Genomic DNA, 23,116 nt, shown 5'->3' with positions numbered 1-23,116 from the left:
AAGTTTGTTGAGTTTCAGGTTTTTATTGATTTTAAAATGACTTACTGAATAGAATTAAGGACAAAGAGCATAAAAGGATGATTTAATTTACTTCACATTTTTCTGTACAATAGCTTTAATGGAAAACAAGTGGATGGTTTATGCTTTAACTAGAATAAAAGTTAATATAATAATGTATGGGAGCAAATTCAACTACAAAACTAGTTGCAGACAATCTGGGAATACTAGGTGTATGAGCCTTTGAAAATAAAGCACTCACTATGCTAAAAATTAATTTTCTTTTTTACCAATGAGTTTTTTTTCAGGCTTTTCTCTGATATTGTAGAACATACACATTTTTAAACACTGAATTGTTAATCAAACACTTTCTAGGTGGTGTTTAAAGACATTTAAATGAACTGCTCACATTTTAGTTCCAAAAAATTAAGAAAGGATTCAGGAAAACTGAATTCTTGGAACAAATTACATAACAAGAAATTAATGTGGACACTGTAAGATCTTATTTGTTTGTGTACAAAAATAATTTGTTTACTCGTAAAACTGGAATTTTCAATTTGTATCCTAGCCTGAAATCTTCACTTAGATATGAATAACAGTATAATTTAATATCTAGTTTAATGATCTTAAGCTTCTTTTTTATTCCCAGCATATTTAATATACTTAGAAGTTTACCAAATCAGCCCAGTCATTGAAAAGGAAAGAAGCAAGTAAGTTTCCAAACAGTAATATGAGTCTTAACGAGAGATTTCAAATGAAAACAGCGATGAGTTATGCAAACGCAGCTGATATTGCATCATACTCCCAAATCTTCTCTAAATTAGCTCTAAGTCAGGGGGCTATGCTGAGAAAATAGGTTCTTGTGAAAGTGTGTCAGATTTTAAAAAGTTAGAATAATATCAGTTTACTGCAAGATCTAGAAGATCATTACATTTTACAGCAATGAGCAAAGTTTTTAAGTTCCTTTTTTGGTTGTTTGGGGGGAGGCTGTTTCATTTTAAAGCTATAGCTCATTTAATATATTACTTTAATAAATTACTTTCCTATTTTTTTCTTCAACACAAAACATTTTCTGATTTTAGTGCCACCATGAGCTAAATAAGCAGATCTTGTCCAAGTGACAAGTGATCACAGAAGGAGGAGTCCTTTAATATGAGCTGTGTTAGAAGAATGTCTGAACTGATTCTACTTTCTGCACAGGGAAGAAGAAGGATCCCAGGTAAACATTGTATGTCACAAAGTGTGTCTACAACTGAAATTAAATACCTCAGAGAGAAACATCACAGACCTTTGTTACATTTAACAGAACAAAATGCGACTGTTATGGGCAAGTCCTCGGGTTTAGTGTAAATTTTGGAATAAGATTATGCAGTAGAAGGCACCATTGGCCTAAAGAAGCTCCAGAGTATTTCTTCAGTTGCCAAGCAACAAACTATAAAAATCAGCCAAAATCAGTTACAGAATACAGCCCAAAATGATATAGAACAAAAACTGTCGCTAGAGGTTTATGGTTGCCAGTTGTGACATGCTGTATGTAGCTACAGTACTGTGGTGACTGAATTAAGTACCAGGAATATGGCTAGGATGTAACATATTTACATAGAGAGTATCAAATTAATATTAGAAATTTTGTATGTGTATATATATATGTTTGGCTTTCATTTCTATGTTTATATACATGAGTTTCATACGAGAATAATGAATTTTAGTTTATACATACAGCCTTTTTTAAATTATTATGTAATAACAAAGACATATTGGTACAATATATAATAGGCATGTGAATAATAATTCTTTTTAATGATCTTCATGACAGCTAACTATGTGGTTATGCCCCACTAAGCTGATGTCATCGATGGGAGAAAACGCAAGATTCACATGTCTGTCTAAACTTCACAACCATTTTTCTCATCAGAGCTACTTTTCTATGTACTCATCTATTACTTTTGTTGTAAGCATCACTGCTGCATGAACAGATTCATTTTCAACACTTCTGTATATTAGCTTAATTTTGGGGACATGTGACAGAACTACACATATTAAGTGATTGCTGAAGTTAGACAAGAAGTTTTTAGTGACAGAAACTGAAAGGCAGAAGCCAAAGCTCAGTCTTTTCAACTCCAAAGTCTTCAAGTGAAAGATCATGCTATTCTACCATTGTTTACCTCTCTACTAAATGCAGAAGCCCCTCTTCTCCTTGGGTGGGGTTTGTACTGAGCAGCCCCCTGGAACAAACCCACATTCCCTCTCAGCAGTGTGTTAACCCTGGGAAGATGCGTGCTGATTCTGAGGCAGACGTTTAGGCAAGAGAGCAGGGAGCAACATTCATCATCACAAATCAGAGCTGGAGAAAGATTACAAAGATAAGCATACCATTTTTTAAGCCTTTCCTCAGCTGTCCACCTTGAGCTTTTTTAAAAAAGAACTCTTTGAAACCTGAAGTATTTCATGTACCTGTTATTTATAGAGGATGAGACTCAATTCATCCTTTTAAAGACAGAGGAACAAGCATTTATTCAGAAGGGCCATCTGGTAAAATGAAACTCAATCCAACTGTCAGGCTGCCTGAAAATTTAATTCAGAATCTTCTACTGCAGCCTAAAGTAAAATAAAAGTTGCAGCCTCTGCCTTTTCTTGTGGTGTTGCTGTGTATATTTGTTTCTTATTGGAGCTTCCCACATCCAGACATGCACACCTATATTAGAAAAAAACATCTACCGGCAAAGAATGTAGCACAGAAGGGGCAGGAAGGCCAAACTATGGCCTTGTATGTCATGGGAACTTTTACCACTTCCCTTTGAAATAGAACACAGTGACTATGCAAGAAAGGCAGGAACTTAATGAGTATTTGCATCTTTCAAAATTTCTTGCTCTCTTCTCTTGTATGTCTAACATATACCTTGCATTTCAAATCCATTTTTGCCTGTGATAGTTAAGATTCTAGTCATCTGTTGCACAACTATGCCCTGTAGGTGTTAGAGAGACACTGAAATTGTATGTATTTAGATACTTCACATGTGTGTTTAGGCTTGTTAAATCTAAAGGGGGAGTGCATGAATATCAGGGTGAAGGGGAATAGAAAAGTAACTTCCAGAATACTCTCAAAGAATAATACGACCTTGTACAAGTATCCATGAATGAAAGGTACTCAAAACCAGCATTGCACAGAGAAGTCAAGCGGAAGCCCAGAGTCTCTGACTTGCCCAAGGTCACCCAGCAGTCAGTGACAGGAATGGGAATGGGCCAAGGTCTCTTGATTCCCATAAACATGCCTTTATTTTAACATAAACTGCAACACTGACATGCAATGACATGTCTGCCAGCGAATATTTAGTATATATATGCTTCAAACTAGCCTTACTGACACCCACAGGTATATCAGGCTAAAAATATGCTTAAAATACAAATAGTAAAAAGTAAAACGCAAAATGTTAAGATTTCTTGGGAAAGTTGTGAGGAATTCTGTGGCACAGTTCTGTATCTCCTATTCCAGGCCCAAAGGTAAATATTTCTTGTTTGTTGATTATGTTTTAAGAACTGAAGGCTTCATACCAGAAGTCATACATGTTTGGTTTAGACAGGACTATTTTGATTTTCAAGAGGGAGGCTTTGGTACTTTCTGTTAATTGTTTAAAAACAGATACACTGTAGAGTCAGCAGAGAATAAAAACAATGAATATTTTCTTGTGTAAAAAAAATTTTCCTTATTTTCTACTTGTTTTGTCCACTGCAAATGAGAGGGTTTATAATAGCTTTTTTGTTTCTTGCTTGGCTGTATCTTGGTCAGAAATAGCTCCCTGGATAATAAATTTTGTATAAAATAATAAAAAAAAAGACTTTAAGAAGCCTCCTATTTTGTTTCTAATGAAACAGACAATTTTTGCTTGTGTTTGTGGAGTAAGAATTTGAATATATTTCCTTAGACATTTTCCTCAAAATTTATAAAGAACAAAAATTACCAAAAACCAAATACAGAAAGAAAAAAAGAGAAACCTAATCCTGGAATCTCTAATCAAAGACTAACTTAATTTTTACATAGTGACACTTTGGCTTCAGGGAAATAATAATTTATGTTTTGTCAATTACTGCATTTTCCCTACATTTGTTTTTTTAATGGTTGAAATTAAATTAGTCAAATTAGACATCATGTTACTCCATAAGCAACAAGGTAGAAATCAATCTAGCTTCAGTTACAAAATACACAACAAATCTACTTGTTCTGCTTCATGTCATAAATATAGCCACAGGGTACTTCTAACGGGCTATGTGTTAAAAAGAAATAAAATAGTAGAAATACTGTAAAATACTATTCTGAAAAAAAAATAATATTCATGTTCCTTCTGAATGGGACTTTCGCTGAAGTAAAGCCTGCAAATTTGGGCCTTTGGTGCAGTTCTGCAGCATACGAACATTCAGAGGAAACTCTGAAAACTCTGTTCCAAAATTAATTTGGAGAAAACCAAAATTGCAATTAAAAGGAGAAAAAACCCTAGACAGCTACATGTATAAGCTTTTATTTGTAGAGCTCTCTTCCCAGTTTACTGAGACTTTTAACATCTAGGTTGGAACAACTACAGCAAGACTTTCTTATCACTAGCCCCTTCCCCACTCCAACCCAGTAGTTCAATAAAAGCTCAGTTATTTCTGATACAGAACCCTGATAAAAACCTCAGACAAACACTTCTCCTCAAAATACATCTACTGTGTGTATGCCAAAATGGTAGCAAATGATGGCAATGGGACCTCAGGCTAATGTTAATTCAGGCCACACCTAGAAGACATTTGCAGTCTAAACCAATTGTTTCAAAAGCATTTTAGAGCTGGGTGATGAAGTGTGTGCTTCTCATAAAATGTTTATATAGTATTGTCTCCATCAAGACTTTCTTGTCAGTGTCACATTTAGGCAATAGACAATATAGCAGATGTATGTGGAGAGCTGGGCATGAGCAGGTCTTGAGCTCTGATCCCAGCTCTGCTACTGATAAAAGGCATAGCCTTAGGCAGCTCACCCAGTCTGCTTCCCTCTCCTCCTCTGCAAATACTCCTGTCAGTGGCCAGAGCAGAGAAATTTTGTTTCATAGTAAATGATGAAGTCATCACAAAGCATGAGAAATATTACTACATACAACCCTCTAAAGATGGGCATTATGGCTAATGAGTAGTTGCACTTTCCTTCTAGAAAACACCACCACCACAGTATCAGCATAATTCAAAAAAGAGAACCATTTCCATTGGCAAATTTGCCATGAAGCAAGGAGCATTTACAAAACTTAACACCATTTTTCAATGACTGTCAGGAGAAAGACAGGAGGAGACAATAAAATACCTGCCTCTGAAAAATAGACCTAAATTTGCAAAAGCTCATTGTCTAGAACTAAGGCTAGGAAAAGCTCAAGTCCTTCGTCATGCACCATGTAAGGGCTAAGACTCATATGTAGGCTGGGCAATGGCTGTAATCATTTCACTGGGAACTGCTGAATGCTGAACTCTTGAAAATTTGACTCACTGTGTAGACTTTTATTATCAGAAGCACTAAATCACTTCTGATTGATCCAATTTAAAGCATTTATGCAGGCTGTTGCATGTATGTTATATGCAACATGAATACATTGCACAGTAGAATGTGTTTTTTCGCCAAATATAGTACCTTCCTGCCAAAAACTCTTATCCAGCAGTGGCAGAATGGAAACGAATAAACAAGGTGCTGGAGAAAATGGTTAATGTATGTGCTGCAGCTTCACTTTCAATCCAAATTGACTGAGTTCTGGCAGACAGACAGTTGAAGTTTAGATCTTTATTCCAGAAAGCCAATATGCAACAATCAGTAATCCTATCATAAATGCCTAGAGATATCCCAAATACACGGTCAAATTTGTTTTGCAGTGATTACATCCATGCCAATGATGAACTGAAGAGCTTGGTCTTAATTTCAGCATTGTAAATTCCCAGTATTTTACTTTGAGTTGCACAATGTTTGATATTTCTAGCTTGTGAAGGCATGCAATTTGACAAGTCCTATACTCTTTTAGTTAAAGAAAATTGCTTATGCTCACAGCTGTGGGAAAAATCCTAATGATACAACCACTAAGCACCCAAGCAATTCAAAACCAGAAGTCAAATAAATACAAAATACCACTTTTTAAACTCCCCCAATTGTTAAGACTCCTCTGATTTTTTGAGGACCTGAACTCAGGGCTTCTAAATGCTGGGACTTTGCAATATTGTTAACAAGCCTTTTTTTGCTGGTTTATGTTAAGGCCCTTGTCTGTCTCAGAGGTTCTCTCGTCACTTGACATTCCAAATCATATGCACGTCAGGAAAAAGTAGTAGCTCTCTAAAATGGAACAAAGGACTTTAAAGGCACAAAGAAATCGGCATTATCAGGACGGGAAAACTATGCATTGCCTTGCCCAAAAGAAATAAAATGGAGTCAAAACTTGACTAGACTGAGATCAGAATGTAAACCTGTTCTTAAGAGTGAGCTGTTTAAATAAATTTTGCTTCCATCACAGAATCACAGAAATAAGAGGAAAATACATTTTGGGATTTCTCCTTCACAATCACCTATTTGCAAACTACACTTGCATCCTTTAGCAACATGACAGAAATTTATAGGGGGTCCTCAATTAAAGGAGCAGAATACTTGTTCCTTGAAGAAGGATGGCAGTCTCAATGTATCCACAAGGTTTTGCATGTTACAAGGTAAAAGAAGACTGTGTGACCTCTTTGCTAATGTGGCAGTTGTGGTTCTGTTAAGCTACATAAAATTGAAGTACTGAAGCTGTAAAAAGCTTATATGCTGCAAGTATGATATAGGGCCACATCCAAGTTGCAAGTGTTGCTGAGATGCTGTGGAATAAGGGATGCTACGGGTTTTTTTCAAAGTACATGCACATACCCAAAGAGATTTTTTTTTTTTTAATTATTATTTCTGCAGTAGCTGCTTAGCAGGAACCTGGCTAAAAAGCATTCAAAAGAGAGAAGAACATTGCCACCTGTGCAGTGCATGAACTGCATACGCTAAGAAAAGACACACTTCATAAACACAGTACCCAGGCTCCAAGAATCATTATTTTGTTTCCTTTGATTCAGACTATAGTCAAGCTCTTACACAATGAAGTCTAGGGGTCTCTCTACTGTCTCCCATTTCACAGTCAGGGAGGTCCTTTCAATCTCTTATATGAGCTGAGTGCCAAGTAAGGGGTCAGCCACTTGCTAAAATGTTTGGCTCAGTCATTACCTACTGCTTTTTGCTTGCCGAAAAGGAATTAAGAGAAAGGAGGGCAGGGGAATAAGAACAGATTGGAAAAGGAAGCAAGAGGAGAACAGAAGAATGATCACTGAGTAGTTTTAGCAGGAAAATATTTCAGGGGAGGGAACACCTAATGTATGTGACTCTCTGAAACAAGTCAGATGAGGGTTTTTTTAAACTGTTTTTATGGTCAAGGAGAGAAAAGAAGAAGAAGAAAAGCTGTCTGTTAATGGACACATGCTGGTTCCTATAGCCCAGAGTCTGCATACCTTCTCCAGTGGATAGACATGAGGCCAAACCTCTGGAACACTTGATATCAAAGTCCTAATTAGGACAACTTGATCACTCTGCCTTTTAAGAGGTTGCAGCCTTTTCCAAATCCACTCTGAAAATCCTCAAGTATTGATGTACAACATAAAAGTAGTAAGTGCAGAGGGCAGCATTTTCAACTGACAAAATATCCTACCCAATCCTGGTAAATGTATGTTGTCAGTTCTAATACGGATTACAACAATGTCTTTTTAACAGCTATGAAAACCTATTTATTATTAGATATAGGCATAAAGAAACACTGTAAATGTTTTCCATGTGCCTGCATTAAGTTTTACATTTATTGAATTTTATTTTGCATTTAAGGCTTTGTTATTATTTTATGGTAGCTAACTGTGTATTTTTCTTTCTTTTTAAGATGAGCACCACACTAAAGAGAGTCACACTGATCCTCAAAGAAAATTTGCACATGCTATCAAAAAGCAAAAATGGTTATTATTGATTAATCATAAACTTAATATCATAGGTTTCTGCCTAAACACCTTCATGCAGCTCAATGAACTCAGAGATCAGAAAAAAATCTGAAAAAAAGAGAATACGGAAAAACACACACATATATAAAGATGCCTCCCCATAACCAGTTAGGAAGCACAGGTAGTATTTAAAACCAGCTGCCTATTAGAAAGGCACAGATTCATAATTCAGTAAAAAAGCCCAAAGTGTGCCCATACAACACTATTTGATCAACTGCATTATCTCTAATAGCACCATCATGAAACTTTTTAAAGAACATTTACCTGTTCATTAACATTATAGGTAAAGTTCTGTAAAAGCACTAGGTTACTAAAGGGCTCATCCCATTCTAACACACAAGAAATTCTTGTAACTTGAGATATACTCCTGATTAATTACTTAACGGTAACATTTTTTGTAAAATACCAAAACTGGATCTGCTAAGCACACTATGCTACCTCATCTGCTCATTAGATCTTGAAACATATTTTCTAAGTAAATTGCATACCATATTGACCCACAATGCCTCACTCATGTTCTCACATATCTCTAACTATTCTGTTTATGTTTCTTTTATGCTTTAACTGCAAACCCTCTGAGACCAGGACCATCTTTTGCTCTGTTTGTAGAATGCTTTACCCACAGTGGTCCTGATCAATGGATCATGAATGCTCTGGTCATAAAAATAATTAGCATTTATTGTAATAAATGAGAGGTTTTCTATTGATTTCATCAAAGCCTGTCTCTCTGCCTCTCTTTAGTCCTCTCTGCACTTCTGTCTGAACAACCCATTGACTAATTCTCCATACACCCCTCCCCACTGGTATATTAGAAGAAAGAAACACAGATTTTCAGAATAAGAATATGCAAATGAGAATAGCTTTGCCTCAGTCTTCTCAGATTTCTTGAGCCTCCTTTATTGTGGCAGTCTGTATTTGTATTTTTTCTGGGGAGTGTAAAGCTGCAAAACCTCACTGCAGAACTATGGTAATTAAAACAAATAATGTGGCAATCCAGATAGCAATTTTGGCAACAATATCTCCTGTCCTGTTAAGTGCAGAATTAAGCCATTTGTGCTGCTAGTGGGACAAGCTTTCAAACAGGCACATGACACAGAATGAAAATTCTTCTTTCCTGCTTGACAAATTGTTTGCTTATGTAGGCATAAGATGTTATGCTAGAAGCTCTTTAACAGTGGTATTGAACAACCTTCAGCTGTTCATCAAAGGCTGTGCTAGTCTGCATTCCATATTGGTAAGAAAGCATTTTATTGTATTATTTAGTACAATGAATATGAACGTTTCAAGTTCTTTAAGCTTTGATCCTGAAAAAGGATTTACCTATGAAGAAGCCCATTGTATTTAGGAGGACCTCTGGGTAATAAACAGGTGTATTCGAACATACCGAATTGCACTTACATTTTCAGCTTGTGAAGTTTTTCACTCATTGTGGTTGATGGTATCCAGATTCTCTGATAATCTCTTCTCATACTATTTTCAGTTAAGTTTTGTGTATAATCTAAGAATGTCCTAGCAGAAACCAATATAACAAATGAAACTACAGATCTTTTCTCCATCTAGGAGATACTTATTTCAGCTCTTACAGACCTGATGAAAGTCATAATTATTTACTATATATACCCTATACATTTTTTTTGTGAGGCAGTCAATATTTATAACATTGCTGAATTAGTATTTAGATCAGTCACATGTAAGAATAAGGGGATGTTTCCACAAACTGATATACCAAATGACCTAGTACCTGCATTTCCAGTGCCAGAAGAGTCATAGGAATTCACTTAGGAAATATAATTTAAGCATAAAAGGCTCTCTTTCTCTGAATTTAAGCTTATGTATCTAAATGAATCTTCTGCAGAATTGCTCCTGTGATTAAAATTAAGCGCACACACCACTAGAAGCTGTTTACATATTTGGCAAATTGTTGATACATGTTTATTTTGGGATGGAATTCTAGACTGCTCAGTTGAGACGACAGAGAAGAATAGGATGAAGAGGGTGGTCATGTCCTCTGTTTGCTCAGTTTAATTAGTAAACAAGAAGTTTAGTTGTATAGAACTTAGCTTATGACAGACATGCTTAATTTTTTTTTGTAATTATTGCAATAAATTCTGCTATAAAAACTTAAATTTGTATCATTATTGAAAGTAACCTCAGTTAGTGTAGAGTTTGATTAAAAATACATGGCTACCATTTCAATAGTGACTTAAATAATTAGTGAGAGCTGGAGTAAGAAAACTCATGTGTAGCGTAAGTCACATTTATGAAGACAGTAAGTCTTCAAACCACTTGTGGTTGTCTATGTGGGTGGAAAGTGACTTTAATCATTGGCTCCCAACAGTGCTGAGAAATGTAGCTCAGTAAGATCTAACTGTTGAGGAGCAGCTAGTTGTGTTTGGCTGAATCACAGTTTATGTTGAAAACTAAGTAGTTTATTTGGAAAATGATCTTTAGAAAAGGATGAACTTTTAAGAGGGCTCGGTAAACAGCAAAATTAAGTCTGTCTGATCAGAGATAGCCATGAGTCTGAGAATTTAAACTTTTGATTGTTTGTGATATAGAAGGCATGGGATGCCTAAGTAGAAGAAAAGCATCTAAACTCCTCTCTGGAAATCCCACATTAACATCATACCCCATGGACAAGGAAATAAGACCCCTAATCTTCACTATACCTCTTGAAGATGGGGAACTTGAGGTGTACATGGGCTTCATTAAGTCAGTAAGAAAGGATTACAAAATAATTGCTTCCTCACTTTAAAAGGACATTAGAAAACCTCACATCAAAGAAGTCTGATGGGAAAAAGCAGATCCAGAAATGCACATACTTTCCTAGTTTTCTCAAGCCAAGAAGTAATGGCATATTTCCTGATACAGCCCATACACAGCACAAGTGTCAGTAGGGGATCCTTTTCAAAAAGGTTTTTTGAGTCCAATAAACATGAAAGTGACAATTTACTTCACACCAGCAGAACCGTGTATTCTATATTCTCTTAAATGTAGACATCACATAAGTTCTGGAGAACATCAAAATGGAATTCTCTGTGCACTGGTATGAAATGTGAGAATAGCAACAGTGAAGTGTTACATTTTTGTTGTGCAGTGGTTAAGTGAATGCTTATAAAATAAACCCCTATAGTTACTAGCATCACGTCTGTATATGAGCTTGTAGTTTTCATAAGGTTTCTTGCCTGAAGTTTGTGACAAACTATGCCTCTGATGCCATTTTAGGCATAAATACGAATATTGTTATTAAATTCTTTTCATTGCTTCCTCCCACATTTGTTGGAATACTGTTATGGACTTATGGCCGTTTAGTAACAAAAGGTCTTAAAATTCAGTTATATTGTTTTTAACACTTTTGCTGTCAACATAATTTTATTATCATACTTGCATACCTGTGCAGCATTCATTGCTGGATTAAGGAGTGCTCTATAGCCATACACTGACATAAGTTTCTTTATCAGAAATGCAGGTTTTTTTCCCAGTTTCCTCTTCATTTTGATATTTCTTTAAAACACACAAAAATACCCTTCCTCCACAAATATCCCAAGCTTACTCCTCAGAAAGAAAACGCTTGGAAACAAAGCAACTATAATCAGATATTTTTAGGCCACAATTCCTCTCACCCTGAGGTAGACAAGGGAAACGGATGAACTGCTCTGCCTATTTCTCTCCACTGACTGTAAGGAAAACACAGACGTAAAGGAAACGCAGCAGAATGGCTCAGACATCCATGTCTCCACTTCCTACATTGAAACACAGATCAGATGTGCCACCTGGCACAGACACTAACCCTAACTCTGCAGTGAGATGTATCTGGAACTCAGCAAGTGCTTACAGCACATTGAAAGACTGGGGAGAAAGCAACCTGCAGTGTACCTTCACACATTATCATAAAACAAGCCCTTCGGGATTCCCAGAATTTTACACTGGATATCGAACACCTGTCCTGGCTTAGGCTGAGGCTATGGGACATCTTGTACATTGCAGTAAAGTCTGAGATTATTCTGAATATTAATAATATGCTAAGTGCTACAGGTATATGCAACTGGTCCCCACCCCTGAAGGATTTATGATCAGATTCAGTCCTGCTGAAATTTTTTTGAGTCTTTGCATTAATTGCCATAGGATTTTATGGGGGGCACCAGCAAAACCACCTAAGACGTTTCAAAACTGCCTTTGTACTTTTTATGTACTAACATGTACAAATAAAAACTCCATGGCTGTAGGAGCTTTAAGTAATTTAAAGATCCATGCCCTCTGCAGTCCTTCCAATCTTATACTTGTTTACACTAGGTATAGCACAGGTTTAAAAATAAGACCTATAATATAATTCAAAAGAAGAAAAAAAAAAAAAGGAAAAAAAAATCTAGAGAGAATGGCTCCATATCCCAAAACAGTCTGTGTGGCCTTTGCTCATCAGAAAAGGTACTACAGATACAAACACAGAGCCCAAAGCATTTTTGAATAGCATGCTCCTGTGAATGCATTTTAAAAATATACATAAGAAAAGCTACTTAAAATGATTCTCTTTCACAATAAAAATAATTTTGCACACAAGGGGAAAAAAGTATTCATGACCAATTTTATTGCTAATTGTTAAGTGTCCAGCTGTTTATCTTCATTGCCTTTTGTTTAAGATCTAGTTAACTGCATGTTCTACAAATGAGTGGGTGGATTGGATTCAAGCAAATATTTTTTTAGTGTCTTGTCACAGGCCACTACTGATCTCTCTTTTTTAAACCTGCATCTATTACTTTCCACTAGAAAGTCTTCACAGAAAGAGGAACCTCCTTATAATTAAAAAGGTTTCTTTTATTTACTACTTATTATTTTATTCTACAAGGCAAGAACAGGAGATTTTTGTTCCCTAAGTAAGCCAATTTGAGTTGTACATTCCAGTTCATGAGGCAATTATGGCTAAATTACGAGGAAGTTAATAGCAATGTTGTATTTGGTATGCCTCCAAGCATGCTTTCACAGTTTTGATAGCTAACAGAGAGATGGTCATTTTATGCAAGACAAAATCCACGCACCACTGATATTACTTTGCCAGATATTTCACACTGTCTCCATTAATAACCAAAGGTATAAATGAATCCCATTACTAAACAATAAGCCTTGATTAAATACATGTATTTAGTATCTCCATTCTCCAAAAGAACGAACATTATTATTGTACCATACTGGTGCATATAAGATGATGTCTTGTACTATGTGATGATAAGTTTCATGGCAACCCTCTCACGCGAAGGAGCAGGCAGGGCAATACTTCTCATTCACGCATGGCCCTGCACTTGCCTGCTCTCTAGCACTGCAGCTAACCAACCAAGTATGTGGAACAGTTCTGGAGCCGAGGCTTCCAGGAGAATCTTTCTTTCAAGCCACTCTATCAAATGCACCAATCTCAGTAAAATAGGGTGGACTTTGAATTAGTTACATAGTGGGATCAAAAAGCTTTGTTAGTTTTAATACCTGAAAGAGTTGTAAGGCAACAGTCCAAGCATTGGTTCCAGAGTCATTTTTATTAGGATGAAATCTCTTACTGGAATAAATCATTACATATGGTTGCCTTTACTGCTTCTACTGATCCTCTTTCCCATGCACTCACTGACCTCTCTGACTTTCTGAATAAATTTAATAGTGGAGCTATCCAAAGATATCTTTGGAAACTCGCAATCTAGTGACACAAGAGGGATACATTTCCAAATATTGAGACAGTTATCCCCAAGGATATTTCCTACGGCAGGCCTGGCAAGTATGGAAGCTGCTACAGTCTTATTTTATGCTCAAAAAATGTCCAAGAAGTGAAGGAACTGGTGCCAAAAATATGCCCTAAAATATTAGAGGACAGAACTAATCATAAATTTTCAAGCTGGTGAAAAACCAGCTGAGATTCTGTTGCTCAGTGTGGTAGCTGGAATGCAGGTTGTGTTGATCAGGAGAAAATTTGAAAACACATCGGAAAGGCTTTTCGGTGTCCACCTAAATACAGACTCTTGGTCACTAATAGAACTAAGGCTGACACACAAGACCTGAGGATCTCTCTTATTTTCTACATAACTCTAACTTTAGATAAACTTAATTTTAACTAATATGTATACACTCCATGCAAACCAATTTTGCTCTTCTATTTCTAAGTTTCTAAATTTGCTTTAAACACAAGATTTGGCATAATCAATACATGGAGAGGTGAAGGGGAACTGAGGCACATAGCAGCAATGTGATTTCTCACGATGTCAGAGGGAACCAGTGGCCAACTGTATGAACCCACCAGTTACCCAAGTTATCACTTACAATGTAGAAAAAATAACCAGGGTCATAATTTAAACTGATTTATCATGGAAAGTTATTTTTTAAAGTTAGCATCAGTGGACTTGCATGATTTTTAACACCAATAGGGCAAAAGACATCAAAATTGCAGCAAAATATTGCAAGTTTAATAATGTGCACTGAAAAGTGACACAGTCCATGATGCCCAATCTGATTATTCAGGCAACTTCAAAGAAACCTTGCAAAGGTACACAGCATTTGTCTCTGAGTTCCTGTCCTATGGAATAGCACACCGGAGCCAGGAATATTTAATAAATGCTAGGAACATGTCAAAAAGGATTGAGTTTTTGAGCACGCATATTTCTGTAATTCGCAAGAACAGGAAGAGGATGAATCACTTTCTGAACAAAAATAAAGCTGAAGCTTTCCTAGATTTCCATTTCTAAGAAAACTGACTTGTATGTGGGTGCAGTCTAGGATCTCTTGAACTGTCTAAGTGGCACTTATCCTTCCCAGGTGTTCACCACTGAGCCAATACATCTGTTTTTTTTGTCCCAAAGTTACCTGTATACAAGGATGGTGTCCTCTCACTGTGATGGGGAAATTGTTAACAATTAGAAAATATTGTACAACTATGAATGAAGGTATTATTTCCATTCAGTGACTGAAGACAATGATATTCAAAATGTATCTACTACACAGTGCATCCCAAATACCTGCTCCAGTGATAAGATGACAAAAAAAAGTCTGCATTCGGATACAGTATTCCCCTTGAATATAGTTTAAATTGCTTTGTTGCAGATCAGTGACCTTATATATTATCTGACATTGAAGACACTCAGGATACAAAAACTGTAATTTTAATTATATTGCCATGATACTTTAAATTATTATTGTTTGCAGTTTACTGGCAATGACACAAGTCAGCAATATCATGAATCTGTTCTAATCCCCGGTGCTTATTCAAACCTGAAGGTTCCTAGACCCATTCATAAACTGCAGTTAAGGGAAGCATCTTGTAGTAGATGGGGGCATTTTACTAGAAGATGTTTACACTTGAACACTACAAGCAAAATTGCTTTGGGGTAGAAGCTTTCCATTGACTTTAGTCATTGCCATATTGAGTGTTAGTTTTCTTATTTTGACATCAGAAGATCATTCTAAGCCCCTGGGAGAGAAGCAGCAGGAAGGAGAGAAGCAATACACAGTCTGAATCTGACTGCTGGGCTACCAGTTGGACAACACATAACTCATCAAGCTTTCTGCATGTCTTTTCTCAGCTTGTACAAAGCCAAGGAAAGACTGTGTTTTTGGGGCAGCCAAGTGTATCATCCCGAGGTATTACTGATTTGGGAATGCCTGAACTTTTGAATGCCCAAACTGAATGGTTCACAGCTTTGAAGGGTAGGTAAGTACTTCTCCCTGAAAATAAAGCCTTTAGGCAAATGCAGATCAAACATCAAGGCATAAAGAGATCAAAATGAGCATTTGTTTCAGGAAACACCAGCCCATGTGATCTTTGCAGAAAGGATTTCTGCATTTGCCAATATAATTTTTTCTTTCATAGACAAGTGCTACAAAACTCTTGGAAAAGTTCAAGGGTAGAACTCACAACAGCTTCTTCCACTTAGTTCTTCCCTAGAAGCCCCTTATGTATTTAACTGCTTTACCATAATGCTGGCTTTATATTGCTCCATCAGAAAATCCTAGTCTGCCTTAAGAATCAAGAGGAAAGGGGAGAACCTACGATTTTCCAGATGGCTTCCCAAATTATTAATGAATTAAAGTAATGATTAAAAAGACAAAAGAGCCACTGTTTGTTAATCTACTCTGCCTACAAAATACACTAGGATGAACATTAGCCGTAAGCAATACAATATAAACTGTTTGAAGTACTGCACTTAAGAAAAACTGACCCAACATACTTGAAAATTCCACAAGATGTTTTCCAAGATTCATGTCAACATGTCAGAGACATGGTTTTCCCTTTCTAATCAAAGCTCTTAGGATCTTCCATTTCTCATGTGAAAGAATAACCTCTAGTAAACACATACCAACTGTAGGCAGGGCCTGACTTATGTATCTATTTCTAAATTCACAACACCACTTTTTTTCATGTGACTGAGCATGCTTGGAACCTGGCCCATGCTTAAATAAGTATTCAGACTGACAGAGCTCTAGGCTTTACCTAATTAGAACAATTCATAAATAACAGTAAAACTGGAGAAATTTAATTAAAAAAAGGAAGAAAATATTGATCACTGTGATGTCCGTAGTACAAGAAAACATAATATTTAAGGAATATCTAGTATGATCTGTATTTTTAGTAATTTGACATATAGAGTTTGGTCTAATAAGCCAGCACTTAAATGGGAAAGCTATGCTTCCTCTAAAAATCAGAAAATTGAAACTACCTTGCAGAAGTTTATGAAAAATGGAAACTGTTTTGACTCTGTTTCACAAGAAAAGAATTCATTGCGTGAAGCTGTCAGTCACTAACATTGAGACACTCAATTTTCCTACAAAAAAATGCACAAATGGCTTTCATTATATTTAGCTGCAGCTTTAAGAAAATTTAATCAACTTAAACTGTTTAGTCTTTTTCCCTGATGAAAATCATAAAGTCAAATTCACATTTAAACCTGTTTAAAATGAAGCTCCTGTCAGCACCTCTGTTTATATTAAATCTATAGGCATGAAATACACTAAAATAAGAATAATGATATAATGTCTTAAGTGTATAATGTTAACATAGGTCCCAGACAGAAAAGTGGGACAGACAGGCTGAACATTGTAAGTTAATTTTCAATGTGTTATATTTATAGCTGTCATCTTTTCTAAATAGCTGCTCTTGTAGCTTTTACACATTCTACTTATCCATCTGTCTCGTCAACGTCTATCCACTAACATTAGTATTTCAGCAGACAGTTGATACCTCCAGATTTTCAGAATGGGTTGGCACACTGGATGTCAAGTTCTCCTGGTACTAGCTTTCAGGAACAACAATAACAGTTATCGGGAATGATACACCTGAGATATCCCAGCTGCTAATTTTGTGGTGTGCTGTCCCTAAAAGGCTGTCCTGGTTTTGGCTGCGATAGGGAGTTGATGCCAAAGTGAAGCTGTGGTCTACCAACTTGGACAGCTCAGTAGCAAGCATCGAGGCCAAAGCTAATGTGTGTTGTGTCAAATTCAGCCCCTCTTCTACGTATCACCTAGCTTTTGGCACCCAACGTGGGGCTCGAACCCACAACCCTGGTCTTAAGGGTCCCACGCCCTGTCACTGTGGTATAGATGCCAGGGCTTGAACCTGGGACCTCGTACACTGGGTGGGGGGAAGTGCACGAGCAGCTGCGTGGTCCTTAATTGCTGGCTGGGGTTAAACCACGACAGTCTGGCCAATGCCAGTGCTACTCCATCTCTTCTATAACTATGGAATCTATGAAAAAATTAGGCAATAATTAGAGAACAAAACTGCCAGAAAAATACTGGAATTTGGTGATAACCAATCTTAGAAAAACAGGTACATCTTCATATGAAGTTCCATCTGATCAGAAACAAACTACCCAAGAGGTCTCAAAAACTCACCAAAGACTTGGGTTTGGTTCCATATTTCATATTTTATTAAAATACCATAAGATTAAAAAACAAACCCCAGAAAACCCCAACAACTATACCTTCCCAAACTCATACTGTTACTATTAGGGCCCTTTTTCTGGGTTTTACAATCACATCTTTCAATTCTTGAGTCAGTGGCTCAAATTATACAGAAGGCAGCAAAGCTTTCAGATATGATGGCTCTGCCAAATGGGTCATAGGATTAATACAATTTCTTCTGGTATATCTATAGCACAATGCTGTTTCTTGGCATTTGCTGAGAACTGGGTTTAATGTATCTTAAATTATGCAACCAAACAGACTATTTGTGCTTCAAAGATGAGGACAGTATCATGGAAATAAATTGGCCAATTATTGCATTCCAGACATGTCCAACTTTCATAGTGACTTTACAAAAAGTTTTTTGAAATACCAGGAACCAGTTTTATATTTATATTTACAGGATTACAGCAATGCTTTCTGGAATCTGTAGCTCTGAATGCTACCAAAGCTAAATATTTTATAAAGCTTGTGATAAATGAGACTGTAGATGATTTAAATCAGCAAAGGTTCCCTGAAATCACCTTAAAGAAACCAAAGGCAAAACTCTAGGGTACTCTGGAACTGCGACCATGCTGTACAGATTATAAATATGGAAATAGCTCATATCCTATAGAAGCTAAGGGTTTCTGATATAGGACTCTAGAAACAGTCAAATTATATACAAGAGAAAAAAATTTCTAATGCAATTTAAAAAATTTTTTGTTATTACTTGGCATTCTTCATGGAGTTCTTTTATTTATCAAAATGCACTAAAAAAATATTGGAAAGTCTGTACATCTTTTTAGGCATTTTCCTATTGAGAAGTGTTGCAGCAACTGCATTGTCTTCTTATGCTTATCTGCTTGTTATTGTTCTTAGGGTTCTATTTCCTCACTAGCTATACATAACAAGAAGGGTAAAACAGCAGGATTAATGAGATAAAAGTTCATGATTGTTCATAGTCAATTTGTGGGTGCAAAAGATGCAATCAGTCAATCTATTTCCTTTTCAAATTATTCTAGCACTAGTCACAGTCTGTTTTCTGTATTCTGATGAATGGATTAATCTGAATAGGGTTTTGCATTTTTTTGTATGCAGAAGATAAAATATATTGGCTGTGGGTAAAAGGGCCTCTGTTCTGAAGTTGATAATATAAAGGAGCAATTAATAAACATTATTTCTGGTATCTTAATTTTGTTTTCAGGTATGTTACTGGAAGGTGCACTTTGAACTCAACATAGTCATACTTACCGAGTATAGGGGATATTATGCTATTTAGTAAGGCTTAGATTTAAGTGACTTATGTCCCATAACACTGAAATTAAAGGAATTTTTGTGAAAGTCTTCCTAGTATAGCCAATCAGGGCAACACTTCACACTACATTTTATAGTTTCAAGATGGACACCAAAGGTAGGTGGGAAACTGTCTGTTGTCATACAACCATGCTTGAGGTTTCAGAAATTCCCCCCATGTGAAATTAGGATAGAAATTTGAGTTATTCTATGCAGATTTTAAATAATTTTAATTGAATCATTAGCTATGACAGCAATTTCAAACTAAAAAGAACATTATTTGTTTGAGAAAATATCAAAATAGGCTACTGCAAATTTTTTTTTTAATTGAAAAACAAACCTGCTTGCAGTGGAAAATATATTCTGTATTGATGATTTTTTTTATTTAAAAAAAAGTCAAATCATTTGACCAGCTCTGCATATCAAAATTACTCTCACAAAATCTCTGGAAGCCTGCAAATTTTCAATTCATTATTTTAGACAGATGTGTGTGTAGGCAGACACATGTGAATTTTGGTGCGTACGTGTCAACTTTGGTCTGAACATGGAAATTCACCCCAATTTCAAACACATGAACCTCTCAATGAATTAAAAGCAAAATTAACTGTTTTTTCTGGATGCAGAACGTTCATTATCAATGTCTGGGATGGTACATATTTTTTAATTAAGATGATAATACCTTTCATGTAAGATTCACTGTGCTTAAAGTGAAACTCCCTTGGCTTTACTTTTGTTAAAATGCTCCCTACAAAATTCTGACTGAAAATCAAAAGTTAAGTCTCTGAGGCTACATAAACTAAGAGTGGTGAAAGACTAAGTCCCAAAGAACCTTACCATTGATGTTAAAGCTATGTATTTATTTCTCTAAGCTTTTATGCTTGTTTACAAATGAGTTGTTATGATTAGAGCTAACAAAAATTTCATTTTGCATTCTCTGGATAACTTCTGTTAGGGCTTGTTAACATCTTAAATTAAGTAGAAGTAAAGCAGAAGTAAATTACACATCTGACTAACATATTAAAATACAGTAAACCTAAATACACCAATAAGTGCTGAAAGCCTTATTACTACTATATTATGTCACTAACTTCCCAGCTATTGGATCAGTCATCACACTCTCACTTGATTGATAGCATTATTGCTCTGATGGTTTTCTCTGTTACATGTACTATATTTTTGTAACTTTCTTTGTCTTTTTCTCCAAGGAGTTTTTCTATTTTGGTATTTATATTAGGAACTGGATTTGTCTCCTAATCCATGCTACCTTCTCCTCTTTTGGCAGCATATTCTCTGGAAAATTCCCATTTTCTTACACAGCCTGCCAATCTGACCACTAATGTGGTTAAACTTTTTCACTGGTCTTCCAGCAATAATTTTTGTGCATATTAAATTCCCTTCCCAATGGTACCAGATGTGATTCTTCAGTCAACTACTCTTGAAACACAGTATACCACATCTGCCATGTTCCTTCCCATTTTTCTCTTTCCTTAGCCACTGTGAATCTTGGATTATTCTCCTGCATCCTTCAGTGTCTATCACCTTAGTGGACCAGGCCCTCAACCAACATAAAAACCAGTGTAGCTCCATGGAAGTCACTGGAACATAAGAGTGATTTATACCAATGTTCCCATCTTTACAGTTCAATCTATGTCAAACTTCATACCAGCAAAACTACAGCAAAGAGAGGGACAGGGAGAGAGAAAGATGAAGCAAAACCTTATAATACTGATTATTGTGCCACAGCCACGGTAATCAGTAGTCAGCCACAATAATCAGCCACAGTTTGTGAAGTGATTTCACAAATTTGTAAGATGTCAGCAAATTCAATGAAGGGTTTAAAAGACAATAAAAAGGCACAATATTGAGAAAGTTGGTTTTCCCTTTTGAACCTGCTGCCTGTTTACAAAGGAATTAAATACTGCACACACTTTACTAACTCACATAGCACATCCTCCACATTCTGCCACATCATTTGCAATACAATTCTCAAGTCTGTTTTGCTCTCCCTTGCCTTCAATAAACAGAAAGGGAAAAAAAGATAGCAAAGCAGTTAAGTTTTCTGGAAGAGACAAGGAGGCGAGCCCATGCCACATCAGTAAGATTGAAATTCCAAAGAGGAAGGTCGTGTCCCTTTTTTAATACATTATCAGCTCATCCTTTTTAGATTCACATGGGACTTTGGCCCTGGTTTTATGCCGTGAATCTGGCCTGCCCAGCTGCAATTTAGTTATCTGCATTCAATTTCTGTCTTTTTTTTTCTTTTTTTCCTTTTTTCTTTTTTTAAAATACAGTCTAATCTTCATCGCTTGCATTTTAATTGCTTGGAAATGCCAAGTTGTTTTGGTTCAGTCAAACCACAAAGGCGATGTTTATCACAATTGTTACACTGCGAACCAGTTCAGTTCTCACCAAAAAGAACTGTTACTCCCATCAGTGACATTTTGTTCTGAAAACAAGGCTACTGATTTGGCTAAAGGAAACAAAACAGCCTTTCTGACTCCGAGATAGCTACAAGACTCTCATCTCAACTGTGAAACAGAGGGGAGGTGCCACAGACCCAAGGATATCATAGTTTCTGGAGGACCATTTACTGATATGGAGGTTAAATCATAGTAAAAGAAAGATGCTTCATTTTTCCTCCACTCCTTGTGGATCAAAAATTCAAAGTAATTCTTCTTTTAAAATGAAGAGCTATTATAAAATGCTAGTTAGGGTTAATATGACCACTCTTCAAAATACGTTTGTTATTAGTGTGGTAAGAAGATATCATTTCATGTGTCGGCCAGACTAAGCAAGGATAAGAGAGATACTGATATTTTTGAGTAGGCAAAATAAATCAGTTCTCTGATCACAGTGTATTACCTTTCCTCGGTCAATGATACTGTGAGCCATCAGTAGTTTGTCTTCCTTCTTGGACAGCACATTCAGGCAAAAAGCAGGCTCACGGGTCTTCAGCTTAGAAAAAGTCACCACAGCTAATGAATAAAATATCTGGATTGCTTCAATAAACTTTAATGGGTTTACTCCAGTTTCTTCTCACCTTAAAAAAAAGGAAAGTCCACCTGTGGAAGTACACCAACTATATGATGATCCTTATGGGTCCCCTCCAAATTGAGATATTCTATGATTCTATATGTGAAGAGCTAGAGTAGGATTTGCTCTGGATCAGTTGTGGTCTGCCTGAAGGAATGTAGACCAAAACTGAGCAATTTTGAAACTCCAAGACTCCTTGATTAACATAATGATATACAAAGACTGTGTCAGTCAGCAAAGAACCATATCCATCTCTGAAAGGAAGAGTGGCTTCTGTTGAGCAGCAGTGAACAACAGTTTAAAGACAACAGCTAAGGAACATCGTAAGGAGCAATGTTGGAAGGGGATTAAAGGAAGGTAGCATGTAATTATCCCAGTTGGAACTCAGCCTAGAGTAGCATTTCAAACTGTTTTTCCTTTTTCAAGAATAACTACTATGAAAACATGCAACCAAGACTGTCAAAACAGATGTCAATATTCCATTCAAAATATGTAAGAGCCTTTCATTATTAAAAGGGAATTTGTAACTCAGAACATCAGAAGTTAAGTTACAGAGTTTTTACGTATCTGTTAGCAGTTCGTCAACTGCAAGAAATAAAGGTAGTACTCCAGATCCAGATGTCTAGAAAGAAGAGGCTAAAGTCAGATGGGGATTCAATAGTCATTTTTAAAATCAGAATAATGCGTGTTTATTCTTAAACATAGTTTTTTGGCACCATTCATGGCCTGGCTATGCCCTTTATGACAACTGAGGGATCAGTGATTGTGGCATGGAGCAAACTGCTGGAATTGAAAGGGTAGGACTACCTTTCACCAGCATCACTGCCAA

The sequence above is a fragment of the Buteo buteo genome, chromosome 7 (genome assembly GCF_964188355.1).
Source record: "Buteo buteo chromosome 7, bButBut1.hap1.1, whole genome shotgun sequence".
Taxonomy (NCBI): Eukaryota; Metazoa; Chordata; class Aves; order Accipitriformes; family Accipitridae; genus Buteo; species Buteo buteo.
Note: the sequence above shows the minus strand (reverse complement) of the source record.